This window comes from Pristis pectinata, chromosome 4, assembly GCF_009764475.1.
Source record: "Pristis pectinata isolate sPriPec2 chromosome 4, sPriPec2.1.pri, whole genome shotgun sequence".
Lineage (NCBI taxonomy): Eukaryota > Metazoa > Chordata > Chondrichthyes > Rhinopristiformes > Pristidae > Pristis > Pristis pectinata.
In genome coordinates, this window is record NC_067408.1 from 91,865,917 (window position 1) to 91,880,581 (window position 14,665).

Below are 14,665 nucleotides of genomic sequence, written 5' to 3' on the forward strand. Positions count from 1 at the left end.
ATGAAAATTCTGTATCCTGGGATCTGAGTTGCCAGTCTTGCTCATCTTTCAACCATGTCTCAGTGATGGCAACAAAATTGTAGTCCTATCTGTTAATTAAAGCTTCGAGTTCATCTGCCTTACCAGTTAGACTCGTTGCATTAAAATAGATACAATTTAGCTCTGTATTCCCCTCGTGCCCATTTACCTGCCTCTCTACCTAATGTGCTTGCTAACCTTTTCTCCTCTAGGTGGTTGTACCTCCCCATCTGAACATTTAATCTGAGCCCCTTTCCCCTACCAACTCAGTTTAAACATTCCTTAACGGCACTAACAAGCCTCCTCACTAGGAGATTGCACCTTGAAATTTATTCCTCGAACCCCATCCATCGCTTCAGCTCTTCCCCTTCTTAAAGCCTTTCAGTCACCCCTCCTAATATTTCCTTGTTGCTGCAGCATCCATCTTCACCGATTACACTTCTGCAAAATGCTTCAGGATATTTCTTTCTACATTAAGGTGCTTTATGAATGCAAGTTGCTATTGTTATTGTGACAGATTTGTTTCTTCTTCCTATCTCTCTCAGTCGATACTTCTATTGATATCTTTTCAGAATATTTTGCTAATAGAATGACTACTGTGGTCATTACAGGGGTGAAGCTATCTCAGTGGAAAATTTGAACTGTAATACACAGAGTGGAAATGACATTGATAGCTGAAGAGCCCCAGGCTATAAGCTATATCTAGGCTAATGTTCAATCAGCTCCTGCCTCAGACATCCTCAGAGAGTAGACACGTGAGTCTAGGAATTCAGTGAAACTAAAACTCTTCTGCAAGGATAAAATGAGCAACACAGCAGTCGCTCATGAGTGTCATCCAATGCAAGAATATTCCAACCACTGATTTGTTAATGGCCCATGCTTCAGACAACATGCCGAATGCATTAGTAAATAAGCAGCCTAATGCTTTCTTTTACTTATTGAACAAATGTGATTTCCACTGGCAAAGCCAGGATTTATTACCCATCCCAAATTGCCTATAAACTAGGTAGCCTCGAGGCCACTTTAAATGGCAGTTAAGAGACTATAAAATTCAGTGAACAAAATGTGCTACGTGTTTGGATTCAAATACAGTAGAGACCAGGTAAGGACAGGAGGTTTACTTCCCTCAGGATAATAGTCAACCAGATGAATTTTCAATGGTGAATGTTACTGTAACTAGACTTTCATTTTATTAACTGACATTGAGTGGTGGGTATTGGAGGATCATTAACCCAATCCTCTGGATCACTGGTCTAGTAGTGACCATGATGTCAGTGAATCCTTTGTTTGATTCCCTCTTTACCAAACAGCTTTGACATCTGTATTTGGCAAAACTAAGTCTACCTGTGATCTACCCATTTGCAGGCTGCAGCCCCAGATGGTAAATACTTTAAAGGGTTGAACCAATATGCCACATTTCAGTAATAGTTTTGCTCTCACACATGGCTGAATTAAGTGTGATGGGGTCAAGCACAAAAACCTGAGTTGATACTCCAGTCCAGTTCCGAGGGTGCATGGCACTGACGTAGGTGTAATTTTACTCTCTCACGGATACATGAAAGATCCCAAGGCACTCATTTGAAGGAGGACAGGTAAGTTATCTGGTCAACACCCAACATTACAGGGAAATAGAATCATGGTGTTGTACAGCACAGGAACAGGCCATTCAGCCCGCTGTGTCCAGACCAACTTTTTTGCCCATCTACACTAATCCCATTTGCACGCACTGGGTCTGCATCTTTCTCTGTCTTGCCCTTTTAAATGCCTGTCTCCATGACCTTTAAACCTAATGACTGTTATCTGACCCCACCACCTCCGTTGACAGCAACTTCCAGATGTCAACCACACTGTTTTTAAAAAAAAAAGTTTCCCTTAAATATCTGCATGGGTTTCCTCTGGGTGCCCCGGTTTCCTCCCACATTCCAAAGATGTACGGGTTAGGAAGTTGTGGGCATGCTATGTTGGTGCCGGAAGCGTGGCAACACTTGCAGGCTGCCCCCCAGAACACTCTACACAAAGATGCATTTCACTGTGTGTTTCGATGTACACATGACTAATAAAAAGATATCTTGTATATCATTGTCTTCAGGCAGTCCTGGCAGCAGCCTGAAAGCAATTTAGATTGACCTAAATATGCAAAGAAGTAGCCTATGTGTAGTTCAAGACTACACATAGGCCAATGTTTAAAGAAAATTAGGTGAAATGAGGTACCACACAAGCTCTGATTATATTTTCTAATTCTACAACAACACATATGGGGTCTTTTAAAGTGGTTGCTGGAGTCTACCTAAAAAAAGTTGTAGATTGTTTGCTTTTTCGCTTTCCAACCTGTGGTGGTAGCTCTTTCCAGCTCCATGGGTTTCTGCCTTCTTGCACTCCACCTCTCCATCACTCAAAACCCGTTTCCTGCTTACCTTCCTGGGATTCGCCCAAGGGGCATTGGAGATGAAACAGCAACCCTAAACCCTGTCAGTCATGGGGTGAACTACCAATGGAACCATGACAGGCTCTGGAAGCTCACCCCTCGCCTATTAAGCCCTAGGTTCAAATCTGTACCTCAGGCCTCCTGTTGACATTACACACTCACAATGCATCATCCATTTTGGGTTCTTCAATGGATTTGAATTTGAAATGTGAATTTACACACATTTTTTGAGTTTAGAATGTTCATACCATTTTTGTAAGTCTCCAAACAACCACTTAAGGAGGTTCCAATAACACTATAGAATTAGTATCACTGTAATCATGACTGCAGCGTTAGAACCTGCAGGGCCTAAAATCCCTTGACTGTATTTGTTGCTGATTATGACACCATGTGCTTGATGGAAATGATGCCGAAAGAGTTAATTTGTCAAAATAAGTATCTTCTGGCCGCAGTGAGCTACTTTCAGTAAGTATCAAGCACAAACAAGAGGATGTGGTTCAGTTTGTCCACTGTGTTCTCAGCTAACTTTTCCAGCTTCACATAATACTCTAGCTATAGTCTACTGCACAGCAGTCAACAACAAGAATTTGTTTTCTATAAAGTAATTTGTAAAAATTGTTTTATTTTTTGAAAAAGTATCGCACAAGATGCTATATGCTCAGGATTTTTGAATATCCTGATTTTGTTTCTGTAGTTCCCTCCAAAGTTTCCACTAATTTTTTTTGTCATTATCATTTTGTGGTCATTCTCATCTTTATCATGTGTTTGCATGTCGAGTAAATTTTTAATAATCGTTCCTTACTGTCTTCTTTGAACATAACAGTGGCGCAGCTACCAGAGTTGCTGCCTCCCAGTGCCAGAGAGCCAGCTCAATTCTGACCTTGGGCACCATCTGTCCCTGCAACTCTTGTGGATTTCCTCTGGGTGTCCCAGTTTTCTCCCACATACCAAATTCATACAAGTTGGTAGGTTAATTGGTTAGTGTATTTGGGTGAGTGGTAGAATCTGAGGGAAATGGTAGGAATGTGGGGAGAATTTTTAAAAATACAGGATAATGTGGGCTTATTGTAAATAGGTCGACATGGACTTGGTGGGCTGAAGGGCCTATTTCCATGCTATATGACTCGAAGACTCTAGCAATCATGTTACCAGCCCACCTGTAGCTTTCAAGATAAAGCACACAAGTTATTAATGGCTTAGTAAATCTAAGAATCCAGGGTAGGAGAAAATTTTAATTGGGCTTATTGTTTTTTAGAAATGTGCCAAAGTTAAATAATTTTTTTTACCCAGATAATTGGATCATTATATACATGTAATAAATGCAATGAGTTAAGGTTATATTAAAAAAAAATGGCGTTATAGGTAGCACAGTGAATATGTTACTGGACCAGTGGTCCTGAGCACAAAATTAGTAATACTGAGATGAGTTCAAATCCCACCACAACTGCTAAGGAATCCGTATTTATTGGAGTAAATGGATCTCAAGTAAAAAGCTGGTATCAGCAACAGTGCTGAAGCTACTTGATTATGAGAGAAGTAAGTCTGCTGGCCTTGCCTACTCACATATGTGATTCCAGACCCACGGCAGTGTGGTTTGCTCACAAATGGCCGAGCAAGCCATTTGGTTCAAATGCCAGCAAGGATGGATAATAAATACTGGCTGTTCTAAAAATCATGTTCTAAAGCACTTTAGTACCAAATAATTACTTGTGAAGGGTGTTCACTATTGTTTTGTAGGCAATTGCTACTGCAATTTACACACAGCTGATGTGAGATCAGTTGCCATCACTGTATTGGATCTTTCCCATCTGTAATGCAGAAATATGTTTGATGCTGTGTCACCTTTCCTGTTAATATTGGAATTGGTTTATTGTCACATGTACTGAGGTGCAGTGAAAAATTTGTCTTGCATACCGTTCATACAGATCAATTCATTATACAGTTCATTGAGGCAGTACAAGGTAAAAACAATAACAGAATGCAGAACGAAGTGTTAACAGCTACAGAGAAAGTGCAGTGCAGGTAGACTAAGTTGCAAGGTCATAATGAGGTAGATTGTGAGATCGAGCGTCCATCTTATCATACTAGGGAATCGTTCAATAGTCTAATAGGGATAGAAGCTGAGACACTGTTGGCTGAGCTAAAGCACAAGGTTGTTGGGTAAATAGCTGTGACTGTGTAGCATGGCTTAATTTCAGGCCAAGTTTAGCAAAAAAAAACACACATACTTGCTGGACCTCTCAACATGAGAACGGATGTTGTCTATTTGGACTTTAGCAAGGCCTTTGACAAGGTCCCACATGACAGGCTGCTCTGGAAGGCCCCATGGAACCCAGAGAGAGCTAATTAGGTGGATTCAAAGTTGGCTCTGAGGTAGGAAGCAGAGGGTGGTGGTTGAAGGTTGGTTCTCGGAATGGAGGTCGGTAACTAGTGGTGTGCCACGGGTCGGTGTTGGGACCTTTGTTATTCGTTATTTACATAAATTATTTGGATGAGAATGCACAAGGCTTGTTAGGTAAGTTTGCGGATGACATGAAATTAGGCCGAGGAGTGGCAAATGGATCTCAATACAGATAAGTGTGAGATGATGCATTCTGGAAAGTCAGACCAGCATAGGATTTATACTATGAATGGTAGGGCACTAGGGAGTATAATGGAACAGAGGGACCTAGGAGTACAAGTGCATTGTTCGTTGAAAGCAGCATCACTGGTAGACAGGGTGGTGAAAAAGGCATTTAGCATGCTGGCCTTCAGTTAGGGCATTGAGTATAGGAGTTGGGACATTATGCTGCAGTTGTATAAGTCATTGGTGAGGTCGCACTTGGAGTACTGTGTACAGTTTTGGTCACCCTGTTGTAGGAAAGATGTGATTAAACTGGAAAGTGTGCAGAAAAGATTTAAGAGGATGTGGCCAGGACTGGAGGGCCTGAGCTCTAGGGAGAGGTTGGCCAGGCTAGGTCTTTATTCCTTGGACTGTATGAGAATGAGGGATGACCTTATAGAAGTGTTTACAATTACAAGAGGCGTTTAAAATTATGAGAGGCATAGATAAGGTGGATGGTAACAATCTTTTTCCCAGGGTAGGGGAGTCCAGAACTAGGGGGCATAAGTTTCAGGTGAGAGGGGAAAGATTTAAAATGGAACTAAGGGGCAACTTTTTCATGCAGAAGGTGGTGAGTATATGGAATGAGCTGCCAGAGGAAGTGGTTGAGGCAGGTACAATAGTATCATTTAAGATGCACTTGGATAGGTACACGGAGGGGCGGTGCTTGGATGGATATGGACTGAACGCAGGAAATTGGGACGAGCTGGGTGGACAACATAGCATGGACTTGTTGGGCCGAAGGGCCTGTATCTGTGCTGTATTGCTCTATGACTCTATGAGAAAATAGGAATTAACACGAGGACAAAGTCAACAAAGGAATGTTACCTGTGTTTAGGTGTTGACTGGATGAATGAGTATTCTGTCCTCTCTGATTATGAGAGCGGCATTTCAGCTGGATGTGGGACTGCCTCAAAGACACGGTGTTCTCCAGATCAGTTATTTCCAATGCAGTGAGTTATTGTTTTGTTGACAGTGTGCTGATTTCAGAGTTGGACTAAGATTGGGAGCCATGGGAAGATGGAATACAGAAATTCAGGAAGTGTGGTGAATGTTCACCAGATTGATTCCCAAGATAGGAGGGGGAATTTTCACAGGAGGACAGATTGAGCAAATTATGCCTATATTTTCATGAGCTTTGAAGAATAAGAGGCAATTTAATTGAAACGTATAGAATTCTTATGAAGCTTGACATGGCAGATATGGAGTTGATGTTTCCCTTGAATGGGATGTTTGGAACTAGTAGGGTGGGAGGGCAGGGGGAGTCATAGTGTCAAAATTGGGGATCAGTTGTTTAAGACAAAGATGAAAAGAAACAGTTTCGACCATGTGAATGTTTGGAATTCGCCAGCCAAGACTGTGGAGATTCTCTCGCTGAGTATATTCAAGGCTGGTATCAATACATTTTTAGATATGAAGGGAACCAAATTTCGGCAAGTTCCATATGAGGTTAGTGCAGGAGGTGGTGTGATGGAGTTAATGGACATGTGAGAGAGAAAAGGTTACAGCTAAATAAGTGGGGGGGAATGAAATTGCTCTGAGAGTCAACGTAGACTCAATGGGCAGAATAGGCTCTGTCCATGCCATGGGAAAATATGAAACTAGCTCTGCATATTGCTGGTAGTCATTAAATGCCCATGTGCAATCATTTTCACAAAAACAGCAAATGCCTATTTACCCATCTGAAACATCGGTCTGCATCACAAATTCTTTGAAGAACATGAGGAGGTTTCAGCCAAAACTTGGATGCTACAAAACCCAATTCAGTCCAAAGCAACAAACAATCCGCTGGAGGAACTCAGCGGGTCGAGCAGCAATGTTTCAACATTTCAAAACGCCAACAACTCCTTTCCCCCCACAAATGCTGCCTGACGTGTTGAGTTCCTTCAGCAGATTGTTTGTTGCTCCAGATCCCAGTATCTGCCGTCTCTTGTATCAATCCAAAACAATCTCATTTTACACTGGGGTGCATTGGTATGTGCCTTTTTTTTAAAGAAGCAAGTTATAGTACGGTCTACAGAGTTTATCATGTTGTTGAACATAGAACACTACAGCACAGTACAGGCCCTTCGGCCCACTATGTTGTGCTGACATTTTATCCTGCTCGAAGATCTATCTAACCCTTCCCTCCCACATAGCCCTCCATTTCTCTATCATTCATGTGTCTATCTAAGAGTCTCTTAAATGTCCCTAATGTATCTGCCTCCACCACCTCTGCCGGCAGTGCGTTCCACACACCCACCACTCTCTGTGTACAAAAAAAAACTTGCCTCTGACATCCCCCTTATATCTTCCTCCAATCACCTTAAAATTGTGCGAGCCATTTTCACCCTGGGGAAAATGTCTCTGACTGTCCATTCGATCTATGCCTCTTATCATCTTGTACACCTCTATCAAATCACCTCTTATCCTCCTTTGCTCCAAAGAGAAAAACCCTAGCTCACTCAACCCATCCTCACAGGACAAGAGGCACCATTCAACCGGTGTTACGTAATGTCCCGAGACACACAAAATTCTGCAGATGCTGAATGTATTTGGAGCAATACACAAAAAGTGCTGGAGGAGCTCAGCAGGCCAGGCAGCATCCATGGAGGGAAATAAACAGTCGACATTTTGGGCTGAGACCCTTCATCAGAACTTTGTGACATTTGTTACATTGTTGTACCAGACACTGTGGTTCACTGTGAGAAAGCTGCAACATTAAAGGGCCTGTGTGCGACACTGATGTAGCTAGTGGAGCTGCTGCCTCACAGCGCCAGAGACCCAGGTTCAATCCCAACCTCGGGTGCTGTCTGTGTGGAGTTTGCACGTTCCCCCTCTGACTGTGTGGACTTCTAGGTGCTCTGGTTTCTTCCCACATCCCAGAGGTGTGAGGGTTGGTAGGTTAATTGGCCCCCAGAGTAGGTGTGTGGTAGAAACTGTTGGGAGTTGAGAGAACGTGGGGAGAATAAAAAAATGGGATTAATGTGGAGTTAGTGTAACTGGGTGGTTGGTCAGTGCGGTGGGGTGAAGGGCCTGTTTCTGTACTCCGAGCTTACAGTACATGTGCACATCTACTCGCACATTATATGTAAATGAATTGCAAGAAGTGTATAAAACTTTATACTGTCAGAATTAGTGACATTGTTTGTGACCCAGGAATCATTCTGGTCTAGTCAATCAACAGCCGCAGGGAAATGGATGGATATTCCGTCAGTACATCAAAAGGATCAATTTCTATCCCTGCAGTTAGTTGGAAAGTATTTGGTCTTGGATGGTTGTAATAAATAGTATAGAGTTGGCAGCCCTTCTAACAGTCATTAATTTTTTTTTCCCTTTGGCCATGATTGAAAACAAATTTCATTTCCAAAACATCAAGTGAAAACAAAAATGTGCACTGAAGAATCCAACCAGCATTTGTACCTGTAGTTTTGTATACTGAAAGCTTCTTTCACAGCAGCTGAAGACAGTGAGAGAATTAGCGTGCTGTGTGCATGTCTGTGCACAATAGACAAAAGTGAACAATAGCTTCCTTGATGCATGGATCTGATCACCCAGTGAATGTTTTATGTCTCATTTTTCTTCATAATCTCAGAATCATTTAAATAACATTCCAGTGGTGGGACTAAGATTGAGTTTCATAACATTTCCTTGAATTTGTAATTCTAAAAAGTTTCAAAGAAGACAGTTAAAGTAATATCCAAAAATTAAAACTATAGAAAACAACTTAAAATGGAACAGTCACATATATGCTGTTGATCTTCGGGGAAACGTCCTCTGTAATTTTATATGCATGTTTCATTTTTCGTAATCAATTCCACGATACATTGAGATAAAAAAACACAATTTATTAGTTACAGTCAAAATACTGGAATCAGAGGTTGGGATGATGAATTGTTATCACAAAATCATTCCCATTGGACTTTTGGCAACTGGACCGATGCACCTTCGAGAATGCATGCCCTTGCAACTTGACTGAAGTGAATGGAGTGTGCTAGAAGTAGTTGGGTACACCATTGTCACTAAGTTCAATATTGTGCTCCATATGCATTTGCATTGTCTGTTATGATTTAGAAGGGGGTCCAATTCAAGGCATAAATTGGCAAATCTTTGGGAGTGTTATGTTATTAGAACGCCAATCACATTAGAACTGGAAATACAAAAGACAACTCACAAAGAAGCCATAGGATGCTGGAACAGAATCCTAGATTTCCACAGCACAAGCAAGGTGCCATTCGACAATTACAAGTCAGCTCTCTGAAACAGCTCTTCATTTAGTTCCATTTCTCTGCCCTTTTTTCATACTTTATTCCCTTTCAAACATTTATTCAATTTCCTTTAAATGCCATTGTGTATTTTTACTTACCGAATACAACACAGGAGACCATTCAGCCCACCAAGTTCATGCCAGCTCCCAAAGGAGTAATCCCATCAGCCCTATACCCCTTATTTTCCTGTAGCCTTGAAACTGATTCTCTCTCACATGCTTATCAACTCAACTTTGATCCTTTTCCTACTTTCCTACCAAGGGATAATCTACTGTAGTCTATTGACCTTACCAGCACATCCTTGGGATGTAGGAGGAAACCCATGTGGTTATGGAAATAATGTTCAAACTCCACACAGAGAGTATGAGGTCAGGACTGAACCTGAGGCAGCAGTGCATGTGGAGCCTATAGTGACAATACTATAATTTTTCAATGCTATAAACTCCATTCTGTACACCTTTTTCCACTGTCCTTTCCTTTCATTCTTTTGCCAACAGATCATGGAAGTATCCTTCGAGTTATCAACTGATCAAACAGTATACATTTATTTTCTGTGTGTTTGCTTGATCAAAGTTGTTCGTATTTTGTAAATAACTTTGTTATATCTTCTCTGTGTTTCCCCTCTTCTAGAAGTAAAATCTTTGTTTTTAATCTCATAACTAAGGCCCTCCACACCAAACAAATAAATCTTATGGTCTCGTCTTGGTGGACTTCTTTCACATCTTCTGCATATCCCAACGTTTTCCTTAAGTAAAGCTTCTAAAACTGTTCAGAATCGAGTCAAACAAACGACTCATTTAGCAGGCCGGGCAGCATCAATGGAGAAAAGCTGGCGGTCAACGTTTTGGGTCAGGACTCTTGACCGCCTGCTTTTCTTCACGGATGCTGCCTGGCCTGTTGAGTTCCTCCAGCATCATCGTGTTTTTCATCTAGATTCCAGCATCTGCAGTCCTTTGTTTCTCTAAATGACTCATTTAAGTTTAGTATTAGTTTTTGCCTTGTTTTGAAGAGACTGAAAAATCTTCAATTCTTGAAGGCCAAGGAAGTATTTATACTTCAAAAATCTTTTGCATAAATAATACAGTACCATTTAGTTCTGATTTACATAAAAAATATTTAGTCTAATGCAAGATCAACCATATGTCAAAAATATTTCAAGAGTGGCTAACAACATTGAGCAACGTTCATGTTCAAATTTTATGTATAGTATTCCAGACAATAACAAATTCAGAGAATTACTTACCAGAGATGCACAATAAGGAAGCTTGAAAAAACTCTTGTTGATTTGCAGGGTAAAAATCTTCAGGTTTATTTAATAGGACACTTTCCTTCCACAATTAAATCCATGCAACGAAAGGTACAGAGAAGTAAAGGCGCATCTACCGAGTACTGCACTTTTCAGCACAGTCCAAGTTCCGCTGCAAAGCTGTGGCTTGTGACGTCTGCAAAGAGCATGCTTTTACAGTCTTTGGAAAAGCCACAAACTCTCAGTAGATGCTGCAGAGTAGAAATTGGACCTTGTTGCACCTGTTCTGTAGGCGCAACAAGGGAACAATATCCTGTGCCTAAAAATAAGCCAGGAAGTTCTCTGACTCAATATTGCATTGGGTCATTTTTCAGGTGTTTCTGGCAGCTATCTAAAATGGGCATTAAACCCTTATAAATGCAAAGGGTCCAATGTCCCGTCTTAGGCCCCCTGGGCAACATTCGACTCAGTCAGGCCAGTTTCAGTCAGGATTCTTAAGCAGTTGCCATGGCCAAAGCAGTGGAGTGGTCAGCAAAAAAATACAGGTTCTGCCCTCTTAGAAGTTGTTCCTGTTTTGTAGAGAGGAGGAGAAGATTATATTAAAAATGAACTTATGACATTATATGAAAAGGGAAGAAAAACATCAAGTAGTAAAAATTAAAGCAGGAAACCATTTCTCTTAAAAAAACAGAAAACTTTGCAGAAGGTTTATTGAAAATGAAATTAACATGACAAGAATTTAAGATAAAGCAGGAAATAGGATAACATACATTTTGGATCAGTTTATGAATACACCTTAAAATAATGCTGTTGAATCGCAAACTAAATATTGATCATTTATTTCTCCTTAACATGAGCATTGTTGGTTGATTCGGATTAGGGAAAAAGTAATAAGTTCTGGAATGTGTTGCAAACAAAAATAGAGCCCGAGTAAAGAGTGTGTCTTATGTGGTCTTGTGGCAATGAGGTGTGGGAATTATTTAGGGAAAGAAACAAATCTTCTTGTGGACAGGAGGCGTGCAGTCCAGATAGTTCTTGATTTTCCACAGCATCCTCAATGCTGCCCTGTTCCAGCATTCTTGTTTTCTGGCTTCTTGCTACTTTTTGCTAGATGAATTGTGCAGCATTGCAATAGATGAAGACAAGTTCAAGTATTTTCGATGGATTGGAGAGCAGCGATCAACATGAGCTGCCCGAGGGGAAAGGGAACCTCAGCAATCATTTCGTGATTGGACAATAGACGCACCTCACAGATCAGTGGCGAATGTGGGATTTGCAACTCGGGGTCATCAACTGTAGTCTCACTGAAGCTCTGTTCATTCTGTCGAGACTAAAATAATACAGGCAGAAGGGATTAAGTTTTCAGTGGGAGAAAAGGTGGGGAAGGGATGTGTAGAACAAATTGAATGTCTGTGATAGGGCAAGTCAAAATAGCTTAATGGGGGCATTTACCAGCACATTAAGCTCCTTGTGTAATGCGTTGTTAATGATAAAGTTTTAGGACCTGTCTGGCAGACCACATAGACGATAAATGTCATCTAATGAATAAAAGCAATACTGTAAAGGATCCAGAGAGTCTGGGGACAATGAAGAGCAAAGAGAGCAAATGAGAAAAGAGTAATGTGGTATTGGTTTATTATTGTCACTTGTACCGAGGTACAGTGAAAAACCTGTCTTGCATACCGATCATACAGGTCAATTCATTACACAGTGCAGTTACATTGGGTTAGCCCAGAGTGCACTGATGTAGTACAGGTAAAAACAATAACAGTAGAGTAAAGTGCCACAGCTACAGAGAAAGTGCAGGGCAATAAGGTGCAAAGTCACAACAAGGTAGATCGTGAGGTCATAGTCCATCTCATCATATAAGGGAACCGTTCAACAGTCTTATCACAGTGGGGTAGAAGCTGTCCTTAAGTCTGGTGGTACATGCCTTCAGGCTCCTGTATCTTCTACCCGATGGAAGAGGAGAGAAGAGAGAATGACCCAGGTGGGTGGTGTCTTTGATTATGCTAGCTGCTTTGCCAAGGCAGCGAGAGGTAAAGACAGAGTCCAAGGAGGGCAGGCTGGTGTCCGTGATGCACTGGGCTGTGTCCACAACTCTCTGCAGTTTCTTGTGGTCCTGGGCAGAGCAGTTGCCGTACCAAGCCGTGATATATCCAGATAAGATGCTTTCTATGGTGCATCGGTAAAAGTTGGTGAGAGTCAAAGGGGCAAACTGAATTTCTTTAGCCTCCTGAGGAAGTAGAGGTGCTGATGAGCTTTCTTGGCCATGGCATCTACATGATTTGACCAGGACAGGCTGTTGGTGATGTTCACTCTCAGGAACTTGAAGCTCTCAACCCTCTCGACCTCAGCACCGTTGATGTAGACAGGTGCATGTACACCACCCCCTTTCCTGAAGTCAATGACTAGCTCTTTTGTTTTGTTGACATTGAGGGAAAGGTTGTTGTCATGACACCATTCCACTAAGCTCTCTGTCTCCTTCCTGTACTCCAACTCATCACTGTTTGAGATCCGGCCTACAATGGTGGTATCATCTGCAAACTTGTAGATGGAGTTAGAGCAGAATCTGTCCACACAGTCATGAGTGTATAGAGAGTAGAGTAAGAGGGCTGAGGACACAGTCTTGTCGGGCACCAATGTTGAGAATAATCGTGCTGGAGGTATTGCTGCCTATCCTCACTGATTGCGGTTTGTTGGTTAGAAAGTCAAGGATCCAGTTACAGAGGGAGGTGTTGAGTCCTAGGTCTCGGAGTTTGGTGACAAGTTTGCTTGGGATTGTATTGAAGGCAGAGCTGTAGTCGATAAACAATAGTCTAACGTAGGTGTCTTTACTGTCCAGATGCTCCAGAGCTGAGTGTAGGGCCAGGGAGATGACATCTGCTGTAGACCTTTTTCGGTGATAGGCGAATTGCAATGGGTCAAGATTGTCTGGGAGGCTGGAGTTGATGCGTGCCATGACCAACCTCTCAAAGCACTTCATGATGGTGGATGTCAGAGCCACTGGTCGGTAGTCATTGTAACATAAAACTGAACTCGAAATTCTTTATTTATGTATAAAAATACAAAGGAGGCAGAAGACATTGCCGTGGTGTTGAATGATTACTTTCTAGCTGTCTACAGTGGAGGATGTTAATGTCATAGAAAAGGAGGAGGACATAGAACATAGATCAGCGCAGCACAGGAACAGGCCCTATGGCCCACAACATCTGTGCTGACAATTATGTCAATTGAAATGAATCCCACCTGCTTCCACATGGTCAATCTCCCTCCATCCCCTATCTGTTCATGGGCCTGTTCAAATGCCTCTTAAAGGTTACTACTGTATCTGCGTTCACCAGCTCCCCTGGCAATGGGTGACAGAGATATTGGGTAAGAAAAAAAATTAGTAACAAGGTGCTCAATAGTTTGGTGTCACTCAAAGTTGCCAAGTCCTCAGCCCGGATAGGTCAAACCAAAAGTGGACACCTGGGCAGAAACTGTCTGATCAGAATATTTCAATCCTTCTTGAATGCGGGAGTGGTGGCAGAAGACTGGGGGAAATGTAAGGTTACATCCATACTCTTCAATTGATTCTACCCACTCACACCTTCACTGCCAGTGGTGCTGTTGCACTAATCAATTGAAAGGCTGGTCAGCTCTGGCTGGGTGCAGTAATCGTGTTAGTGAGTGAGTAGCTTGTAGTTTGCCAGCCTCCTGAAATGGATCAAACAGCAGCAGGTTAATCATGCATTACCACCCCAGTTTGATCTTCCTGTGCTATCTTTTTAACCCTCTCAAGTGCCTGCTTCAGAGAGTTGTTCTTTTTGATTGGAATGTGGTGGCATCTTTCCCTTGGCAATCCTGGATGTTACTTAGGCAGGACTGAACTAACTCAAACAGACTGGTTTATCCATCAGATCCCTTCTGATTCTTGATGTACGGATGTTTAATGCCTCAGTGCTGATGCAAGAACCATTCCAGTCCATGAAGTTATCAGTAAATTCAGCTGCGACAGGCAATGTTGGTCAATCACTGCTTCAGAGATCAATTTCCAGTCTATTATCCAGTTTCCTCATTATTGAGCAATCCAATACCAGAGGGCATGCATTCAAGGTGAGAGGGGGTAGTTTCAGAACAGATGT

General features: G+C 41.9%; 1 protein-coding gene across 1 annotated transcript in view; it reads right to left on the bottom strand.

Annotated features, from left to right (window-relative positions):
- Window positions 1–10,705, bottom strand: part of si:rp71-68n21.9 (kelch-like protein 13) — a 53,505-nt gene extending 42,800 nt beyond the window's left edge. The window contains exon 1 of the mRNA XM_052014102.1: window positions 10,536–10,705. The gene's annotated coding sequence lies outside the window, so the exon portion shown is untranslated. The remainder of the gene's footprint in view (window positions 1–10,535) is intronic.
- Between the last annotated feature and the right edge of the window lie 3,960 nt (window positions 10,706–14,665).